The sequence below is a fragment of the Salvelinus alpinus genome, chromosome 2 (assembly GCF_045679555.1).
Source record: "Salvelinus alpinus chromosome 2, SLU_Salpinus.1, whole genome shotgun sequence".
Lineage (NCBI taxonomy): Eukaryota > Metazoa > Chordata > Actinopteri > Salmoniformes > Salmonidae > Salvelinus > Salvelinus alpinus.
Window position 1 is genome coordinate 112,135,343 of NC_092087.1, and position 20,053 is coordinate 112,155,395.

General features: G+C 43.0%; 5 protein-coding genes across 7 annotated transcripts in view; 4 read left to right on the forward strand and 1 right to left on the reverse strand.

Moving 5' to 3' along the window:
• The window catches only part of LOC139549743 (gastrula zinc finger protein XlCGF17.1-like), a 627,316-nt gene that overhangs the window by 247,947 nt on the left and 359,316 nt on the right, over nucleotides 1-20,053 (forward strand). The gene's annotated exons all lie outside the window — the stretch shown is intronic.
• The window catches only part of LOC139548097 (zinc finger protein ZFP2-like), a 210,398-nt gene that overhangs the window by 142,350 nt on the left and 47,995 nt on the right, over nucleotides 1-20,053 (reverse strand). The window contains exons 2-3 of one of the 2 annotated variants that reach the window (XR_011669635.1): nucleotides 17,773-19,082; nucleotides 16,816-17,471 (exon numbers count right to left, since the gene is read on the reverse strand). The exons of the other annotated variant lie outside the window; for it this stretch is intronic. The gene's annotated coding sequence lies outside the window, so the exon portion shown is untranslated. Of the gene's footprint in view, nucleotides 1-16,815; nucleotides 17,472-17,772; nucleotides 19,083-20,053 lie in introns of those variants that run through there. 2 annotated transcript variants of the gene reach the window in all.
• LOC139548119 (zinc finger protein ZFP2-like) overlaps nucleotides 1-20,053 on the forward strand; it is a 408,144-nt gene that overhangs the window by 117,083 nt on the left and 271,008 nt on the right. The gene's annotated exons all lie outside the window — the stretch shown is intronic.
• The window catches only part of LOC139548854 (zinc finger protein 180-like), a 300,106-nt gene that overhangs the window by 19,977 nt on the left and 260,076 nt on the right, over nucleotides 1-20,053 (forward strand). The gene's annotated exons all lie outside the window — the stretch shown is intronic.
• LOC139550153 (chemotaxis regulatory protein ChePep-like) overlaps nucleotides 1-20,053 on the forward strand; it is a 214,713-nt gene that overhangs the window by 943 nt on the left and 193,717 nt on the right. The window lies entirely within an intron of this gene.

Below are 20,053 nucleotides of genomic sequence, written 5' to 3' on the forward strand. Positions count from 1 at the left end.
TACTCCATATCCATTACTTTGAGTGTTTTATATAATATGACTAAATATGTTTCTTTCTGTGTTGCAGGGGCAGTCAAGAAATGGAACAGCAAGGCCACAGAACATGGGGGACCACCTCAAGCCCCTGGTAGAGCTGCTGCTCCAATACAGTATGAGGTGAGACGGTGAACTGACGTTGAACCGGGCAGTCAGCTGCTGCTGCTCCAATACAGTATGAGGTGAGACGGTGAACTGGGCAGTCAGCTGCTGCTGCTGCTCCAATACAGTATGAGGTGAGACGGTGAACTGATGTTGAACTGGGCAGTCAGCTGCTGCTGCTCCAATACAGTATGAGGTGAGACGGTGAACTGACGTTGAACCGGGCAGTCAGCTGCTGCTGCTCCAATACAGTATGAGGTGAGACGGTGAACTGATGTTGAACCGGGCAGTCAGCTGCTGCTGCTCCAATACAGTATGAGGTGAGACGGTGAACTGATGTTGAACTGGGCAGTCAGCTGCTGCTGCTCCAATACAGAACGGCAAGGCCACAGAACATGACATAAGCAGAGCTGTGGGAGACCACCTCTAGCCCCTGGTAGAGCCGGGGGTGGTGTTTACCACTCCACCACACCTTCAGCAGGCTGGAAAAGTGATACTGTTTTTCATACTAAGATGGACCATCAGTCTGTTGATTGGTCAGTCATTGGGTTAATTTGTTTTGCAATATGTTCAAATCAAATCAAGCTTTATTTATACAGCACATTTCAGACATGCAACACAATGGCTTCTCAGGAAAAAACAATGAAAATAAACAGGAATATTTAGTACACAAACATAAGAGGATAAAAAAACAATAATACCAACTTAAAGACTAATGAGCATCCTAAGGAAATGCCATTGATTAAAATATTAAAATATCCAATCAAAAAATATAAGCTTGTTTTTTAGGATGGGCTCTGAAAGTCACTATGGGGTGTCCAATGAAAGTTGACTAGTAACAACAACTGGGACCTAAAAGACACCCACCATGAGACCCACATATCTGCCCAAGAAGAGGAAAACAAAAGAAAAACCCACACCAAACTTAAAGACAGGAAGCAAACCAAAAAGGTGGAGCAACTAAAGGTGTTGACTCTCCACATCTATCAAGACAACTGGAGCACTGGGCCAGACACTCTTAAATAGAACCTGGACCAGCTCAGGTGAAACAGCTTCCCACTAACGAGATGGACAAGCCAGCACAGGTGTAACACATTCTGACTAACGAGGTGACACCAATCGGTGCGCCCTACGTGCTAACGAGCTATACGTGCTAAGGAGCAATACGCTCTAAAGTCCAACCCCAAAACATGATTAGAAAAACCAAAGCCTGTAACACCTTCCCCCTTAAGACAACAAATATATCCTATATTTTTGTTGGACAAGTTTGCTCACCACCAACAGAAAACAACTTCCATTTCACATTATAATCAACTACAATGCTTCACCATTATAAACATGGTGTCTACTGGCAGTCAACAATTAAAAACAAGAAAAAACACATCCTTCTAAATAATAATATAGAATCGTATAATATCGTATCTTTTCTCCTTTTTCTTTCTATAGATTCCTAAACTATTATTTTTTCCCTTCTAGAACTCTCGTCTTCCTAAAACTCACTAGCTTCTAGAACTCTCGTCCCCTTGGAACGAGCCCAAACAAAACTCATCTCCAATACGGAAAAACGTGCAGTAAAAATAAACTGTGATCCATGGCAACGCACTGGCTAAACACAAAACATTTTGACTGCCCCCCTTGAGACAATCAGCAACCAGGTTGTTCTCACCACGGACATGTCTGATTTCAAGAGGAAACTCCTGCAATATCTGTAGTAACTTTCCACCTCACTGCAGAGCTTCTCTCTCTTTTCAGGGTTCACTAGATAGGCATGTTGTTGGATCGGGGCCCAGTCCCCAATGTCATGCTCTAGTACATTTGGTTTGGCACATCTGAGAATTAACCTTGATATTCTAAAAACAGGGCAACAATGTCAATATAATTGTACCCAAAAAACTGTCAGTTGGTTGCATGAATAATTGTCATTACTAAATGTTACATGAAATGTAAATGTGAAATATATGATTGCATAGTATTATTTTCAACGGCTTTTCAATTACATTTTGCTAGGTGGGATAGCCCAATGTCAAAACACAGTTTTAACGTGTCCAAATCAATAACCAATATGCAGAAACAGTTTGGGATAAATTGAAAACCTAACATGTGGTATATATACAAACATCTGCCACAATAATTGTCTTTTTTAAAACAAGCTCCTTATAAACTGCATAAGCACCAGAAACACTGTTGTTTTGACAAGTAGCAATAAATCACGGATATCGATTAGGGGGGAAATCAGGTTGTTCGTGCTGTTGAAACTAACAACAACAAAAAAACATGGAAATGGGAGATATCTTTTAGCTCACTGGTTAGAGGACAACCTGCAGAAGACAGTCAGCTACATATTGGAGTGATGCATTTAAGTTTAGGGGTCTCTAAACAAAGGAACACAACACTTATTTGTCATAACTCATCGATATTATGTTGAAATCAGTTGATTCTGGGAATAATGTGTACATCACTGGTTAGAGGACAACTCTTTTTTTGTTAGTCACTGTGTTAAATCACATAAATAATACTCTTTCAATTCAGAGCCGGGATTTCCCCCAATGAGCCTAATATCCATATCATGTTGAAACCAATTGATAAGGGGGCAAACGTTTAGGGTTCTACATTGTGACATTCTGACTGACTGACTGCAGAGTACATTAATATACTATATATTAAAACATTCTACATTGAGACATTAAAATAATCCTACTACAATGTTAAAACATTCTACATTGTGACATTATTTCATTGATATCATGAAACAACTCCTTCATATATACATTTTCTGATATTTGATCAGAGATCTTTTATCAGATTATCTCTGGTCACAGCTAAGAGGTTTCTCTCCTGGTGTACTGTCAGATGGCCAGATCGAACAAAACTCTTCCCACATTGATCACAGCTAAACGATTTCTCTCCTGTGTGTGTTCTCTGGTGCACTGTCAGATAGCTAGATGTAGTAAAACTCTTCCCACATTGACCACAGCTATAAGGTTTCTCTCCTGTGTGTGTTCTCTGGTGCACTGTCAGAGAGCTAGATGTAGAAAAACTCTTCCCACATAGATCACAGCGCGGATTCTCTCCTGTGTGTGTTCTATGGTGTATAGTTAGATAGCTAGAAGAAGAAAAACTCTTCCCACATTGACCACAGCTAAAAGGTTTCTCTCCTGTGTGTATTCTCTGGTGCACTGTCAGATCTCCAGATTGACTAAAACTCTTCCCACATTGATCACAGCTAAAAGGTTTCTCTCCTGTGTGTATTCTCTGGTGCACTGTCAGATGGCTAGATTTAACAAAACTCTTTCCACATTGTGCACAGCCATATGGTTTCTCTCTTGTGTGGATTCTCTGATGAATTTTAATGCCTGATGAGGTGGTGAATCTCTTCCCACAGTCAGAGCAGCGGTGAGATTTCTTCCCTGTGGGTCTCCACTGGTGTTTCTTGAGGTGTTCTGATGTGGAGAGACTCTTCTCTGCCTCTTCAGCATCATGTTGTTGTTGAGGCTCCCCAGAGGATCTACAATAGTCCCGTATCTCTCCTGTGTGAACAACAAAGTCAGACGGTTAAAGGCCCACAACAGCAGAAATCCACTGTTTATTTGAGGTAAAAGGTGATGCCCAGAGCGTACCCATGCAGTTGTACAACAATTGATGTCTGTTAAATTATTTTACAATTGTCAGTCAAGACTCAAGACAGTCAAGACCTAAGCAGTGTGCCAGACCAGACGACCTTTGGTCTCCAAAAAAGGCCCCTTTCTGTGTTCTGTGCTAAAATTGCAGCACGAGGGCGATGCACACACAATTTGATTGCAGAAACCGCTAGTTATGGACGTAGTATATCTGTCTGGAACAAAAATGGTGAACAAAGATTTTAGTTTCCCACAATGTATTCTGAATATTACAGCGCAAGATCAGGAGTGCTACTCAAGGAAACTCACATTAAGCACTTGCCAGCAGCATACCACCCTGCATACCACTGCTGGCTTGCTTCTGAAGCTAAGCAGGGTTGGTCCTGGTCAGTCCCTGGATGGGAGACCAGGTGCTGCTGGAAGTGGTGTTGGAGGGCCAGTAGGAGGCACTCTTTCCTCTGGTCTAAACAAAGATCCCAATGCCCCAGGGCAGTGATTGGGGACACTGCTCTGTGTAGGGTGCCGTCTTTCGGATGGGACGTTAAACGGGTGTCCTGACTCTCTGAGGTCATTAAAGATCCCATGGCACTTATCGTAAGAGTAGGGGTGTTAACCCCGGTGTCCTGGCTAAATTCCCAATCTGGCCCTCAACCATCACGGTCACCTAATAATCCCCAGTTTACAATTGGCTCATTCATCCCCCTCCTCTCCCCTGTAACTATTCCCCAGGTCGTTGCTGCAAATGAGAACGTGTTCTCAGTCAACTTACCTGGTAAAATAACGGTAAAATAAATAAAATAAATAAAAAGCTCTGTGTCTATTCACTAATTCACCACCGTGGGGGAAAATCAGGGGAGTTCTCATAGGCTGACAGCAAAAATAGCCTCCATTTCCAGGTTGCTTATGAGTGCATTTCACACTACTATTGGATTATAATTGTCAGGCTCGTTATGATTTTTCCTGCATAATATGTTTGTGTTATTGTCGCAAATCAATGCACATTTGTGGCCTGCTGGAGGTCATTTTGCAGGGCTCTAGCAGTGCACCTCCTTGCACAAAGGCGGAGGTAGCGGTCCTGCTGCTGGGTTGTTGCCCTCCTACGGCCTCCTCCACGTCTCCTGATGTACTGGCCTGTCTCCTGGTAGCGCCTCCATGCTCTGGACACTACGCTGACAGACACAGCAAACCTTTTTACCACAGCTCGCATTGATGTGCCATCCTGGATGAACTGCACTACCTGAGCCACTTGTGTGGGTTGTAGACTCCGTCTCATGCTACCACTAGAGTGAGAGCACCGCCAGCATTCAAAAGTGACCAAAACATCAGCCAGGAAGCATAGGAACTGAGAAGTGGTCTGTGGTCACCACCTGCAGAATCACTCCTTTTTTGGGGGTGTCTTGCTAATTGCCTATAATTTCCACCTTTTGTCTATTCCATTTGCACAACAGCATGTGAAATGTATTGTCAATCAGTGTTGCTTCCTAAGTGGAAAGTTTGATTTCACAGAAGTGTGATTGACTTGGAGTTACATTGTGTTGTTTAAGTGTTCCCTTTATTTTTTTGAGCAGTGTATATATATATTGTTTATATATTTGTATTACAACGATACTGAATGAACACTTTTATTTTATCTTAATAATAAATAAATAATGAAACATTTGGTTTAAAAAATGCAAAAACACAATGTTGGAGAAGAAAGTAAAAGTACAATATGAGCCACGTAAAAAAAGCTAACGTAAAAATGTTAAAAATCTTTTAACATATTACTATTTCTCTCAATACCATTTGTATTTCATATACATTTGTATTTATTTATCTAATATATTTGTTTACCTTTATTTTACTAGGCAGGTCAGTTAAGAACAAATTCGTATTTTCAATGACAGCCTAGGAACAGTGGGTTAACTGCCTGTTCAGGGGTAGAATGACAGATTTGTACCTTGTCAGCTCAGCTATTTCAACTTGCAACCTTTCGGTTACTAGTCCAACACTCTAACCACTAGGCTACCCTGCCACCCCGAATGTTCTCATAAGCACTATAGTATTGCCAGCCTATTCTTGGGAGTTGATAGGCTTGAAGTCATAAACAGGGCTGTGCTTCAAGAATTGCGAAGAGCTGCTGGCAAACGCAGGGAAGTGCTATTTGAATGAATGCTTACGAGCCTGCTGCTGCCTACCACCGCCCAGTTAGACTGCAGTTAGACTGCTCTATCAAATATCAAATCATAGACTTAACTATAATGTAATAAACACAGAAATACGAACCTTAGGTCATATTCAATTTAATACCGCTCTTCACAGACCCAGGAAGGGGCGGGGACAAACAGGTGTTGTACCTCGTTTCCCTCCTTCAGGGAAGTGTAATTATAATCAAAGTTACACTCCCTTTCAGTCATTCAACTTCGGTACAACATACTATGGAGAAATACAATCATTCCCGATGCCGACCCAAACGGATAATAAATGAAACGGCCCATGGCAGACCACCCAGACCTGACCCTACAAGATGCGTCAGTTTTGTCAATTTATTAATTGTCTTTTGTTTGAAACACTCCTGTCAATGTTGAGTAAGGACACACACACCTGATTACACATATATAAGTAGGACTAGTCTACCTGGTTACACATATAGAGGTAGGACTAGTCTACCTGGTTACACATATAGAGGTAGGACTAGTCTACCTGGTTACACATATAGAAGTAGGACTAGTCTACCTGGTTACACATATAGAGGTAGGACTAGTCTACCCGACAACACATATAGAAGTAGGACTAGTCTACCCGACAACACATATAGAAGTAGGACTAGTCTACCTGACAACACATATAGAAGTAGGACTAGTCTACCTGGTTACACATATAGAAGTAGGACTAGTCTACCCGACAACACATATAGAAGTAGGACTAGTCTACCTGGTTACACATATAGAAGTAGGACTAGTCTACCTGGTTACACATATAGAAGTAGGACTAGTCTACCCGACAACACATATAGAAGTAGGACTAGTCTACCTGGTTACACATATAGAAGTAGGACTAGTCTACCCGACAACACATATAGAAGTAGGACTAGTCTACCCGACAACACATATAGAAGTAGGACTAGTCTACCCAACAACACATATAGAAGTAGGACTAGTCTACCTGGTTACACATATAGAAGTAGGACTAGTCTACCCGGTTACACATATAGAAGTAGGACGAGTCTACCCGACAACACATATAGAAGTAGAACTAGTCTACCCGACAACACATATAGAAGTAGGACTAGTCTACCCGACAACACATATAGACCTAGGACTAGTCTACCTGGTTACACATATAGAAGTAGGACTAGTCTACCTGGTTACACATATAGAAGTAGGACTAGTCTACCTGGTTACACATATAGAAGTAGGACCAGTCTACCTGGTTACACATATAGAATTAGACCTAGTCTACCTGCTTACACATATAGAAGTAGGACTAGTCTACCTGATTACACATATAGAAGTAGGACTAGTCTACCTGGTTACACATATAGAAGTAGGACCAGTCTACCTGGTTACACATATAGAAGTAGGACCAGTCCACCTGGTTACACATATAGAAGGAGGACTAGTCTACATGGTTACACATATAGAAGTAGGACTAGTCTACCTGGTTACACATATAGAGGCAGGACTAGTCTACCTGGTTACACATATAGAAGTAGGACCAGTCTACCTGGTTACACATATAGAAGTAGTACTAGTCTACCCGACAACACATATAGAAGTAGGACTAGTCTACCTGTCCTGAGCACAAATGTAGATCTATAAATGTGCCCATTTGGGGATGTCTGATAGTATTTCTGATTGTCTTAACGCTGCACCACTAATTAGTTGTGGAGCCTCTCAAAGCACATGTTTTCTCACCTCAAACAGCAAGTAAACAAAGTCTAATCAAAATCAATTGCAAATGAGAATAACTCCTCAAAGTATTTGAAAAATATTTCCAGCTCTCACCCTTTCGATAACCACTCGGCACAAAAGGGAAAAACGTAATGCACTGATCCAGTGGAAATGTCAAAACACCTGATTACTTCTTATCCCTTTCACAAATAGCCTACAGCTGTGTCGGTCGAGAACTCACAGGCACAGGAAACTGAGGGCCCAGAATATTTTATACAATGTTTCAAGTTCGTTATGGACAGGCCATGTGATTTATAGGACAGTTATTTGCAATGTTTTTATTTGTTGGCTTTATGTAGGCTATTTTTTACATAGTTGGCAATGGCAATAAAAGTTAATTTTAGATTTGTATAATTTTCATTTAGATAGAATGTAGATTAATCACAGACAATGATTGAGATACTATTATAAATTAAATGAAACTGTTCCAGTAAAATGAACATATGAAAATCATAACTGTCACCAGATCAGTAGAAATGGTAAGATACATTTGCACTCCAAATGTAGGTTGCAGACTGCTTGTGTAGCCGATTACCAGCAACGTCAGAATGTATGAAGGACAGCAGGAGGAGGTGGTTCAGGAAGAGTTTATTCTATTCTGGTTGGGCTATATTGATGTAATGGCAAGAAAATAAATTGGCTGAAAATTATACAATAACTTATCAACAGCTCTAACAATTTGACCCTACAGGAAATCTACACCGGCAATTCTAGAATATACTATATAGCCTCGAAACCTGGTTAAACTATCATTATGACATCATGGATGACTTCTAGAATATACTATATATCCCAGAAACCTGGTTAAACTATAATTATGACATCACGGATTAATTCTAGAATATACTATATATCCTAGAAACCTGGTTAAACTATAATTATGACATCACGGATTAATTCTAGAATATACTATATATCCCAGAAACCTGGTTAAACTATCAATTATGACATCATGGATGACTTCTAGAATATACTATATATCCTAGAAACCTGGTTAAACTATAATTATGACATCACGGATTAATTCTAGAATATACTATATATCCCAGAAACCTGGTTAAACTATCAATTATGACATCATGGATGACTTCTAGAATATACTATATATGTCATGTTTTGTCATTGATTATCATGTCTTGTCCCTGTGCTTCCCTCTGCTGGTCTTATTAGGTTCTTTCTCTTTCTCTCTCTCTATCGTTCCGTTCCTGCTCCCAGCTGTTTCTCATTCTCCCTACGACCTCATTTACTCTTTCACACCTGTCCCCTATTTTGCCCTCTGATTAGAGTCCCTATTTCTCCCTCTGTTTTCCGCTCCTGTCCTTGTCGGATTCTCGTTTGATGTTTGCTGTTCTGTCCTTGTTCCGCCCTGTCGTGTTTTTGCCTTCTTCAGATGCTGCGTGTGAGCAGGTGTCTATGTCAGCTACGGCCTGTGCCTTCCTGAAGCGACCTGCAGTCTGTGGTCGCGTTTCCAGTCGTTCCTCTCTACTGACGAGAGGATTTCAGTTTCCTGTTTTGGATTTACCATCGATATATCCAGGAGAATCATTATTTGTTTAATACTGGAATAAAGACTCTGTTTCTATTACGTCGCTTTTGGGTCCTCATTCATCAGCATAACAGAAGAATCCGACCAAGAATGGACCCAGCGACTATGGATTCTCTCAACACTGCCGTCGAGTTCCAGGGAGCAATGCTCGGCAGACACGAGCAGGAATTGTCTGCTGCTCGTCATGCCGTTGAGACCCTGGCCGCTCAGGTCTCCGATCTCTCAGGACAGTTTCAGAGTCTTCGTCTCGTACCACAAGCTACTTCCTGGTCTTCCGAGTCTCCGGAACCCAGGGTTAATAATCCACCATGTTACTCTGGACAGCCCACTGAGTGTCGCTCCTTTCTCACCCAGTGTGATATTGTGTTCTCTCTCCAGCCCAACACATACTCTGGAGAGAGAGCTCGGATCGCCTACGTCATATCACTCCTTACTGGGCGGGCTCGGGAGTGGGGCACAGCTATCTGGGAGGCAAGGGCTGAGTGTTCTGACGTTTATCAGAACTTTAAGGAGGAGATGATACGGGTCTTTGATCGTTCAGTTTTTGGGAAGGAGGCTTCCAGGGGTCTGGCTTCCCTATGTCAAGGTGATCGATCCATAACGGATTACTCTATAGAGTTTCGTACTCTTGCTGCATCCAGTGACTGGAACGAGCCGGCGTTGCTCGCCCGTTTTCTGGAGGGACTCCACGCTGAGGTTAAGGATGAGATTCTCTCCCGGGAGGTTCCTTCCAGCGTGGACTCTTTGATTGCACTCGCCATCCGCATAGAACGACGGGTAGATCTTCGTCACCGAGCTCGTGGAAGAGAGCTCGCGTTAACGGGGTTTCCCTTCTCCGCATCTCGACCATCTCCTTCCATCGGTTCAGAGACTGAGCCCATGCAGCTGGGAGGTGTTCACATCTCGACTAAGGAGAGGGAACGGAGAATCACCAACCGCCTTTGCTTCTATTGCGGTTCTGCTGGACATTTTGTCATGTCATGTCCAGTTAAAGGCCAGAGCTCATCAGTAAGCGGAGGGCTACGGGTGAGCGCTACTACTCAGGTCTCTCCATCAAGATCCTGTACTACCTTGTCGGTCCATCTACGCTGGACCGGGTCGGCTGCTTCCTGCAGTGCCTTGATAGACTCTGGGGCTGAGGGTTGTTTTATGGACGAAGCATGGGCTCGGAAACATGACATTCCTCTCAGAGAGTTAGGGAGGATCACACCCATGTTCGCCTTAGATGGTAGTCCTCTCCCCAGTATCAGATATGAGACACTACCTTTAACCCTCACTGTATCTGGTAACCACAGTGAGACCATTTCTTTTTTGATTTTTTGTTCACCTGTTACACCTGTTGTTTTGGGTTATCCCTGGCTAGTATGTCATAATCCTTCTATTAATTGGGCTAGTAATTCTATCCTTTCCTGGAACGTTTCTTGTCATGTGAAGTGTTTAATGTCTGCTATCCCTCCTGTTTCTTCTGTCCCCTCTACTCAGGAGGAGCCTGGTGATGAGACAGAAGTGCCGGAGGAATATCATGATCTACGCACGGTCTTCAGTCGGTCCAGAGCCAACTCTCTTCCTCCTCACCGGTCGTATGATTGTTGTGTTGATCTCCATCCGGGGAACACTTCTCTTCGGGGTAGATTATTCTCTCTGTCGGCTCCCGAACGTAAGGCTCTCGATGATTATCTGTCTGCTGAAGGCATTCAGATGGATACCGCTAAGGTCCAGGATGTCAGCGATTGGCCTGTTCCTAAGTCACGTGTCGAGTTACAGCGCTTTCTCGGTTTCGCTAATTTCTATCGGCGTTTCATTCGTAATTTCGGTCAAGTGGCTGCCCCTCTCACAGCTCTGACTTCTGTCAAGTCTTGTTTTAAGTGGTCTGGTACCGCCCAGGGAGCTTTTGATCTCCTCAAGAAGCATTTTACATCCGCCCCTATCCTTGTTACTCCTGACGTCACTAAACAATTCATTGTCGAGGTTGACGCTTCAGAGGTGGGCGTGGGAGCCATTCTGTCCCAGCGCTTCCAGTCTGACGATAAGGTCCATCCTTGCGCTTACTTTTCTCATCGATTGTCGTCATCGGAACCCGAGGGGATTCTCCCTGAAGGGCGTGTTGTCGGGTTGACTGTCTGTGAAATTGAGAGACAGGTAAAGCAAGCACTCACTCACACTGCGTCGCCGCGCGCTTGTCCTAGTAACCTTCTGTTCGCTCCTGTCTCTATTCGTCTGGCTGTTCTTCAGTGGGCTCATTCTGCCAAGTTAGCTGGTCACCCCGGTGTTCGGGGTACGCTTGCTTCTATTCGCCAGCGGTTTTGGTGGCCTACTCAGGAGCGGGACACGCGCCGTTTCGTGGCTGCTTGTTCGGACTGCGCGCAGACTAAGTCAGGTAACTCTCCTCCTGCCGGTCGTCTTAGACCGCTTCCCATTCCTTCTCGACCATGGTCTCAGATCGCCTTAGACTTTATTACCGATCTGCCTTCGTCTGCGGGGAGGACTGTGAGAGCCGCCAATAAACGTAGGATTAAGAGTCCTAGGTATTGTCGCGGTCAGAGAGTGTGGCTTTCCACTCGTAACCTTTCCCTTACGACAGCTTCTCGCAAGTGGACTCCGCGGTTCATTGGTCCGTTCCGTGTCTCTCAGGTCGTTAATCCTGTCGCTGTGCGACTGCTTCTTCCGCGACATCTTCGTCGCGTCCACCCTGTCTTCCATGTCTCTTGTGTCAAGCCTTTTCTTCGCGCCCCCGTTCGTCTTCCCTCCCCCCCTCCCGTCCTTGTCGAGGGCGCTCCTATTTACAAGGAACGGAGGATCATGGACATGCGTTCTCAGGGACGTGGTCACCAGTACTTAGTGGATTGGGAGGGGTACGGTCCTGAGGAGAGGAGTTGGGTTCCTTCTCGGGACGTGCTGGACCGTTCGTTGATTGATGATTTCCTTCGTCGCCGCCAGGGTTCCTCCTCGAGTGCGCCAGGAGGCGCTTGGTGAGTGGGGGGGTACTGTCATGTTTTGTCATTGATTATCATGTCTTGTCCCTGTGCTTCCCTCTGCTGGTCTTATTAGGTTCTTTCTCTTTCTCTCTCTCTATCGTTCCGTTCCTGCTCCCAGCTGTTTCTCATTCTCCCTACGACCTCATTTACTCTTTCACACCTGTCCCCTATTTTGCCCTCTGATTAGAGTCCCTATTTCTCCCTCTGTTTTCCGCTCCTGTCCTTGTCGGATTCTCGTTTGATGTTTGCTGTTCTGTCCTTGTTCCGCCCTGTCGTGTTTTTGCCTTCTTCAGATGCTGCGTGTGAGCAGGTGTCTATGTCAGCTACGGCCTGTGCCTTCCTGAAGCGACCTGCAGTCTGTGGTCGCGTTTCCAGTCGTTCCTCTCTACTGACGAGAGGATTTCAGTTTCCTGTTTTGGATTTACCATCGATATATCCAGGAGAATCATTATTTGTTTAATACTGGAATAAAGACTCTGTTTCTATTACGTCGCTTTTGGGTCCTCATTCATCAGCATAACAATATATCCTAGAAACCTGGTTAAACTATAATTATGACATCATGGATGAATTCTAGAATATACTATATATCCTAGAAACCTGGTTAAACTATCATTATGACATCATGGATGAATTCTAGAATATACTATATATCCTAGAAACCTGGTTAAACTATCATTATGACATCATGGATGAATTCTAGAATATACTATATAGCCTAGAAACCTGGTTAAACTATCATTATGACATCATGCATGGCCAGTCCTTGTATTCATAGTGTAGTGAATTCAGGGGGAAGCCCTGAGCTGGACTCAAACCTGGGTCCAGCGACTGTCAAGCCAACACCTTATAACTGTTATGCCAAGATGTCTGAACTTCTTGACGAGGTCGCTAGGTGTTGGATTACGGTTGATACAATAGCTTTCTCTATGAATTTGAGAGTGGTTACATTTCTCCAGCCCCCATCCCTCAGCTGTTTACAAACCAAGTCTCTGGGCAGCCATTTTGTTGCTGTTTAAATACTAGGTTGTCCCTTTAAAAAAGCCACACAAGAATCAATCAACCAATAACAAAGTTGTAATTCCACCACTGTTTTGCTAATAAGATGATGGATGGGGCTGGAGAAATGTAACTACTCTCAAATTCATAGACAGACCTATGGATGAGAGGACTGACCATCCATGATATCAACATTATAGTTTTAACCATGTTGAGGCTTTACAGTGTTGATTTACATTGTTTCTAAACATTGGAGTAAAAAAAGCTTATTTTGGGTTCTGATGGGGTACAACAGATGAACTAAGCTCAGAGGCATGTGTTATATTCTTCAAGAATCAATGGCTAGAAATAAATAGTTTAAAAGTCAAAATATGGATGTAGCAATTGCAGATTTCCACTTTACCACCATACATCCTTCCAGTCGTCTGCTGCCAATGACTGGAACGAATTTCAAAAATCGCTGAAGCTGGAGACTTATATTTCCCTTACCAACTTTAAACATCAGCTATCTGAGCAGCTAACCGATCGCTGCAGCTGTACATAGTCCTCTGTAAATAGCCCATCCAATCTACCTACCTCATCCCCAAACTGTTTTTATTTACTTTTCTGCTCTCTTGCACACCAGTATCTCTACTTGCACATCATCATCTGCTCATTTATCACTCCAGTGTTAATCTGCTAAATTGTAATTCTTTGCTACTATGGCCATTTATTGCCTACCTCCTCATGCCTTTTGCACACACTATATATAGCCTTTCTTTTTTTCTACTGTCATTGACTTGCTTATTGTGTTATTGGCTTGTTTATTGTATGTTATTCCATGTGTAACTCTGTGTTGTTGTCTGTGTCATACTGCTTTGCTTTATCTTGGCCAGGTCGCAGTTGTAAATGAGAACGTGTTCTCAACTGGCCTACCTGGTTAAACTATCATTATGACATCATGGCCTACCTGGTTAAACTATCATTATGACATCATGGCCACCTGGTTAAACTATCATTATGACATCATGGTCACCTGGTTAAACTATCATTATGACATCATAGCCACCTGGTTAAATAAAGGTGAAAAAAATAAAAAATAAACATCAGTTCAACAACTGCAGAGTTTGTGTCTCTGTTTTTAAGACAGTACTTACTTGTGTTAATCAGGGAACGGTCTCTCAAAACCATCTTATGGCTAAATTCACCGTTAGAACCATTGGATGCCTTAAGATGCATTTGGGAAACCGGGCCCAGATATCCAGTTTCCTCCTCCTCCTTTTTCTTTTTTTTTTTTTTTTTTTATTATTATTTTTTAAATTTTATCCCCTTTTCTCCCCAATTTTTCGTGGTATCCAATCGCTAGTAATTACTATCTTGTCTCATCGCTACAACTCCCGTACGGGCTCGGGAGAGACGAAGGTCGAAAGTCATGCGTCCTCCGAAGCACAACCCAACCTAGCCGCACTGCTTCTTAACACAGCGCGCCTCCAACCCGGAAGCCAGCCGCACCAATGTGTCGGAGGAAACACCGTGCACCCGCCCCCTCGGTTAGCGCGCACTGCGCCCGGCCCGCCACAGGAGTCGCTGGAGCGCGATGAGACAAGGATATCCCTACCGGCCAAACCCTCCCTAACCCGGACGACGCTAAGCCAATTGTGCGTCGCCCCACGGACCTCCCGGTCGCGGCCGGCTGCGACAGAGCCTGGGCGCGAACCCAGACTCTGGTGGCGCAGCATAGCACTGCGATGCAGTGCTCTAGACCACTGCGCCACCCGGGAGGCCCCTCCTCCTTTTTCGATCTGACAGTCATCTCCCCCTCCTCCTCTTTCACCCCAAAAGCTGCATCCTCCTCTTCTTTTACTGTAAAATCCTCCTCTTTGAACGCGTCTTCCTCTTCTTTCACTGAAACGTCTTTATATTCTTGTTTAACTGTAACAGCCTCACCCTCTAATTCTTGTTTTACTGTGACTTCCTCCTCTTTCACCAGAGCTTCTTTCTCCGTCCAGCAGTCCTCCTCTTCATTAACAAGAGAGTAGCTTAGTGACCTCATGGTTGGAGATGTTAGCTTGCTAGGCTAATGCTAACTTAACCAGCCCGCTAGATGAATGAAAACAATACCGTAAATATAAAAATTATGAAATTAAAAGGGATAACTAACTAGACGACAGAAGTGGGTTTAAATTACAGTGGCTAATATACACTAAAGCGTCTAAAGAGCTTTATTGGTTCGTCTATTTTGTCTAGCAAGCTACAGAGGTGGCTGAATTACTTTTGCTGCTGTTGAAAGAAGCGTTCCGTCCACTAGATTATACGTCACAGTAGCAGCATTGCCTTAAAGTCGCAGACCGCCATCTGCTAAATGGAGTGGGTAACGCAGTTGAGTAAAATGTAAATAAAATTTTCAGACAAAGGTAGGTAGGAATCAGGAACATAGCTAGTCCTAAAATATTAATTAGCCCCCCTCCCCCCCTAAATAATTCAATATCAGTCAATACATTTTTTCTGTGATTTCTTATTTTCGTCAACCATTCCATCGCGTCTTAAACTTCTTACAGGGCCGGCACTAGGACCGGGGGAGGCTGCTGCTGCGCTAGTGACTGTTAGACTTTCTTCAACATAGATGGCGGACAGAAATACTAGGAGAGAGGGGTACCCCTACACAGAACTGAACTGAATCAAAGATGGCGGACAGAAATACTAGGAGAGAGGGGAACCCCTACACAGAACTGAATCAAAGATGGCAGACAGAAATACTAGGAGAGAGGGGAACCCCTACACAGAACTGAATCAAAGATGGCAGACAGAAATACTAGGATGGAAGCAAATGTAAGGGATTATAACGTCATAACTAATCATGCAAAAACATGTACAGTTGACAGGAATGTTAGTTCATGTAGAGACAAACGATTATGCATTTTTGTAAATCATAGTTCATTTACGAAAATCGTGATTTAGCCAGCTAGCTGACTAGCTAACATTAGCCAGCTAGCTGACTAGCTAACATTAGCCAGCTAGCTGACTAGCTTTATGGGTGTTGTGACATGAGTATGAAATTGTAATTCTGGTTGTTTTAGGAACTCCTGAAACAACCAGCAAACCAGACTGTCGTTTTTGGGAAACAGTGGATGTATAGAATCTAGCTAGCTGGAGAATTTACTGCAAATTGAATGTACAATTTTGTAAGCTTTCCTTGCTGATATTTGCCATGCAGATAGATGAAATCACGTAGCTAGCTATGTTCTTGCTTATTGTGCAGTGGATGATTAAAATCCCTTTATGCCCATGGATGTGTAGCTAGCTATCTAGCCGATCTGTGTATGGACCCAAACGTTTGGTATACATATTAGTTCAGAACCTAGCTATGAACCTCAGCTATCATAGCCAGTTGTATCAACTTCAAAACAGCCTGAATGACATTAATGAAGCCTATGGATTGAGTAGAATATAATATCATGTTGTACCAAGGATGCAAGTCGTATATACATGTAGTTATTACCATGCATGAGATCCCCACATTGTAGCCTGTACATTTAATATATTCACTGATCATGTACTCTACCTTGGCAAATAAAGGTGCAGTTTAGGTATGAATGTCTTTGAGATTATTTTTCAGTCATATCCAATACCAGGAGAATCAAATTCCAGTCTTTGAATGACGCTGTGTCTTCATGTATGTATTACAATTATACACTTCAACAGTGTTTCCCAATCTTGGTCCTGGGACATCAATGGTTACACATTGTAACTAATAGACTAGAAACAGGATTTAACTAGTTAATTCATGTATACAGAAATATAATGTTAAAAACCAGAACACTACACTTCCTATGCATCATGTAAATACTCTTAACACCGGTTCATCTCAACATCTAATGCCCTTCATCTGCATTGATCTGATAAACACAGGATAGGTGGAGTATTTCATCACATTACACTTCATTTCAACCAGTAGAGAATGTGAAACGCTTTATTGAAAAGCTCATTATCCAAGTGTTATAAATACAGGTTCAATCTGTACTTCAATGCACATCTGTTGTGCATTATAAAAACAGAGGAAGAAAGAGGAGGTGAGAGAGGTGTAAAAGACAGAAAGGGAAAGAGGTAAGCACATAGGAGCAGGGAAGGCAGCACATGATTAATGAAACACAGTGCTACCTAAATATTCTCTCAGTTCATCACAATTACATAATAGTGTCTCTAGTCGGCCCAAAGGTTATCTTAAAAGCAGGTGAGGTGGCGATGATGGGACTGGGGGTTGGCATCCTCTCACATCAAAACATATCTGCAGACGAGAGACAGATGGAGAGAGAGAGCATGTTTAAGCCTTGTGTTTTTATTTTTTATTCTAACATTGTTAATCATCAATCAGGAGTTGAAATGCAAAACTGACCTTGGATCATTAACTCTGGGACTACTGCATCTCTGTCTGTATTTCAATGTAAAGCATCTCTTTAATAATACTTCCTGTATAATATAAACTGACCTGGGATCATTAACTCTGGGACTACTGCATCTATCTGTATTTCAATGTAAAGCATAACTTTAATAATACTTCCTGTTGACCTGACCATGTGACCTCTCACCTCTGATCATGCTGTGCCCTCTATGTAGCCAGTTCAGATGCAGGAGGGGTTCACCGACACAGCTGATATAACCTAGAGGATTTAGGGAGAAGGGGAGAGAGGGATGAAGTGAAGGAGAGAGACTGTTATTGAGAATATAAGGTAGTTAAAGCCACAGTGTTCAACAGGAATCTGTGTGTGGCCTCACCTGGTGTCCACACCACACTAAGTGGCTGCAGAGTACTTTATGCTGAAAAACATGAACGGACACACAAGGACAAACAATTATAGCGTAGTTATAGAAATAATGAAGTGACTTACTATTCTCCATGGTTGGCCCTCTTGCCTATTCTTTGAAGGTGGAAGGAGTCACAGTTATACACCTGAACCTGCTTACTGCACAACACAATCCATTCATTTGACATAGCTAAGTAAATGGAAGAATACTCCTATTGCAATGTGAATGGCTCTTAAAAGAGCCTTTGGTTGTGCATAGTGTAGTCTATGGTGTTGCTAGGGAACAGCACCCTCTTAAAAGAGCCTTTGGTTGTGCATAGTGTAGTCTATGGTGTTGCTAGGGAACAGCACCCTCTTAAAAGAGCCTTTGGTTGTGCATAGTGTAGTCTATGGTGTTGCTAGGGAACAGCACCCTCTTAAAAGAGCCTTTGGTTGTGCATAGTGTAGTCTATGGTGTTGCTAGGGAACAGCACCCTCTTAAAAGAGCCTTTGGTTGTGCATAGTGTAGTCTATGGTGTTGCCAGGGAACAGCACCCTCTTAAAATAGCCTTTGGTTGTGCATAGTGTAGTCTATGGTGTTGCCAGGGAACAGCACCCTCTTAAAAGAGCCTTTGGTTGTGCATAGTGTAGTCTATGGTGTTGCCAGGGAACAGCACCCTCTTAAAAGAGCCTTTGGTTGTGCATAGTGTAGTCTATGGTGTTGCCAGGGAACAGCACCCTCTTAAAAGAGCCTTTGGTTGTGCATAGTGTAGTCTATGGTGTTGCCAGGGAACAGCACCCTCTTAAAAGAGCCTTTGGTTGTGCATAGTGTAGTCTATGGTGTTGCCAGGGAACAGCACCCTCTTTGAAGAAGTAGGAGGTGAACATCTCCTGCACACTCTTGCTGCGTTGTTGGACCCCATCCTTGAAACATCCTGCAGAGCAGCAGACTCCTCCTCTGGGACACGGCGGCGAACTGTAGATCCCCTCCTGGTCCTCGTGTCCATCCTCATGAAGTTACGCAGGACACAGGTAGCCTTCACACACCTGAATTCCTCCAGGAGGCAGTCCCAGATGACCCTGGTCACCCAACCTTGCAGTGCCCTACACGGTAACTGTAGGCAATCGTTTTGAAGGAATCTCCAGTTACAAGGTATCTGTAGGAATATGGAAGACAATGTAATTATTAGACTGTTACATCACCAGGTCATTGTGGATTACTAAAGTATAATATCCCTGATAAAAAAATCATGATAACATTGGATTGATAGATGCATGGGCACACATATGTACATGTGTAGCATGTGACAATAACAGGATCATATCAAGGATGGCATCACAAATGAATACATAAATACCACTTGAAGCTTGATGATGAGTTGATCATTTGAATCAGCTGTGCAGTGCTGAGACAAAAACAACAATGTGCCTCTGAGTCCCCAGGACTGAGAACCACTGCTCTTCATTGGGACCTCTTCATATGTAGACTGGCTTTCATAGCGCTCTTTATCTGAGGACAGTAAACCTCACAAGAAACAGACTTCATTATAGTCAAATTACACCACACTGAATATTATGTTACTATTATCTCCGTCCTCACTTCTAGGGACAGGAACTACACAAAAGTACCTGCCCTATCCAGAATAGCCTCCTCTCTCACTGACAGTTGGGGCTGCTATCCTTTCACCCTCCATGGCTGTTAGCTAGCTACCTACAAATGCTTTTGGAGTTTGTTTTTTACAGTGATAAATAGATAGCTAGCTAATATGAAGTTAAGTGGCTGGTGATATTTCATTCACGTATCTATCTATCTATACAGTATTTGCTAGCCAACTAGCTAGTTCATTTAGCAGCTCATTTGAGTTAGCCTGCACTGTAGCTAGTTAGCTCATTTAGCAGCTCATTTGAGTTAGCCTGCACTGTAGCTAGTTAGCTAATAATACATCGTTGCTCCTTTACATTTCCAAATCTATTTACTTACTTGAATAGGTTCTCCCAGCCACGTGGACAACTGGAAACAGGGCAGAAAAGTTTGTCCCCAGAGCGTTTTAGAGAATATTACTATTGAACTATGAACCCATTTAAT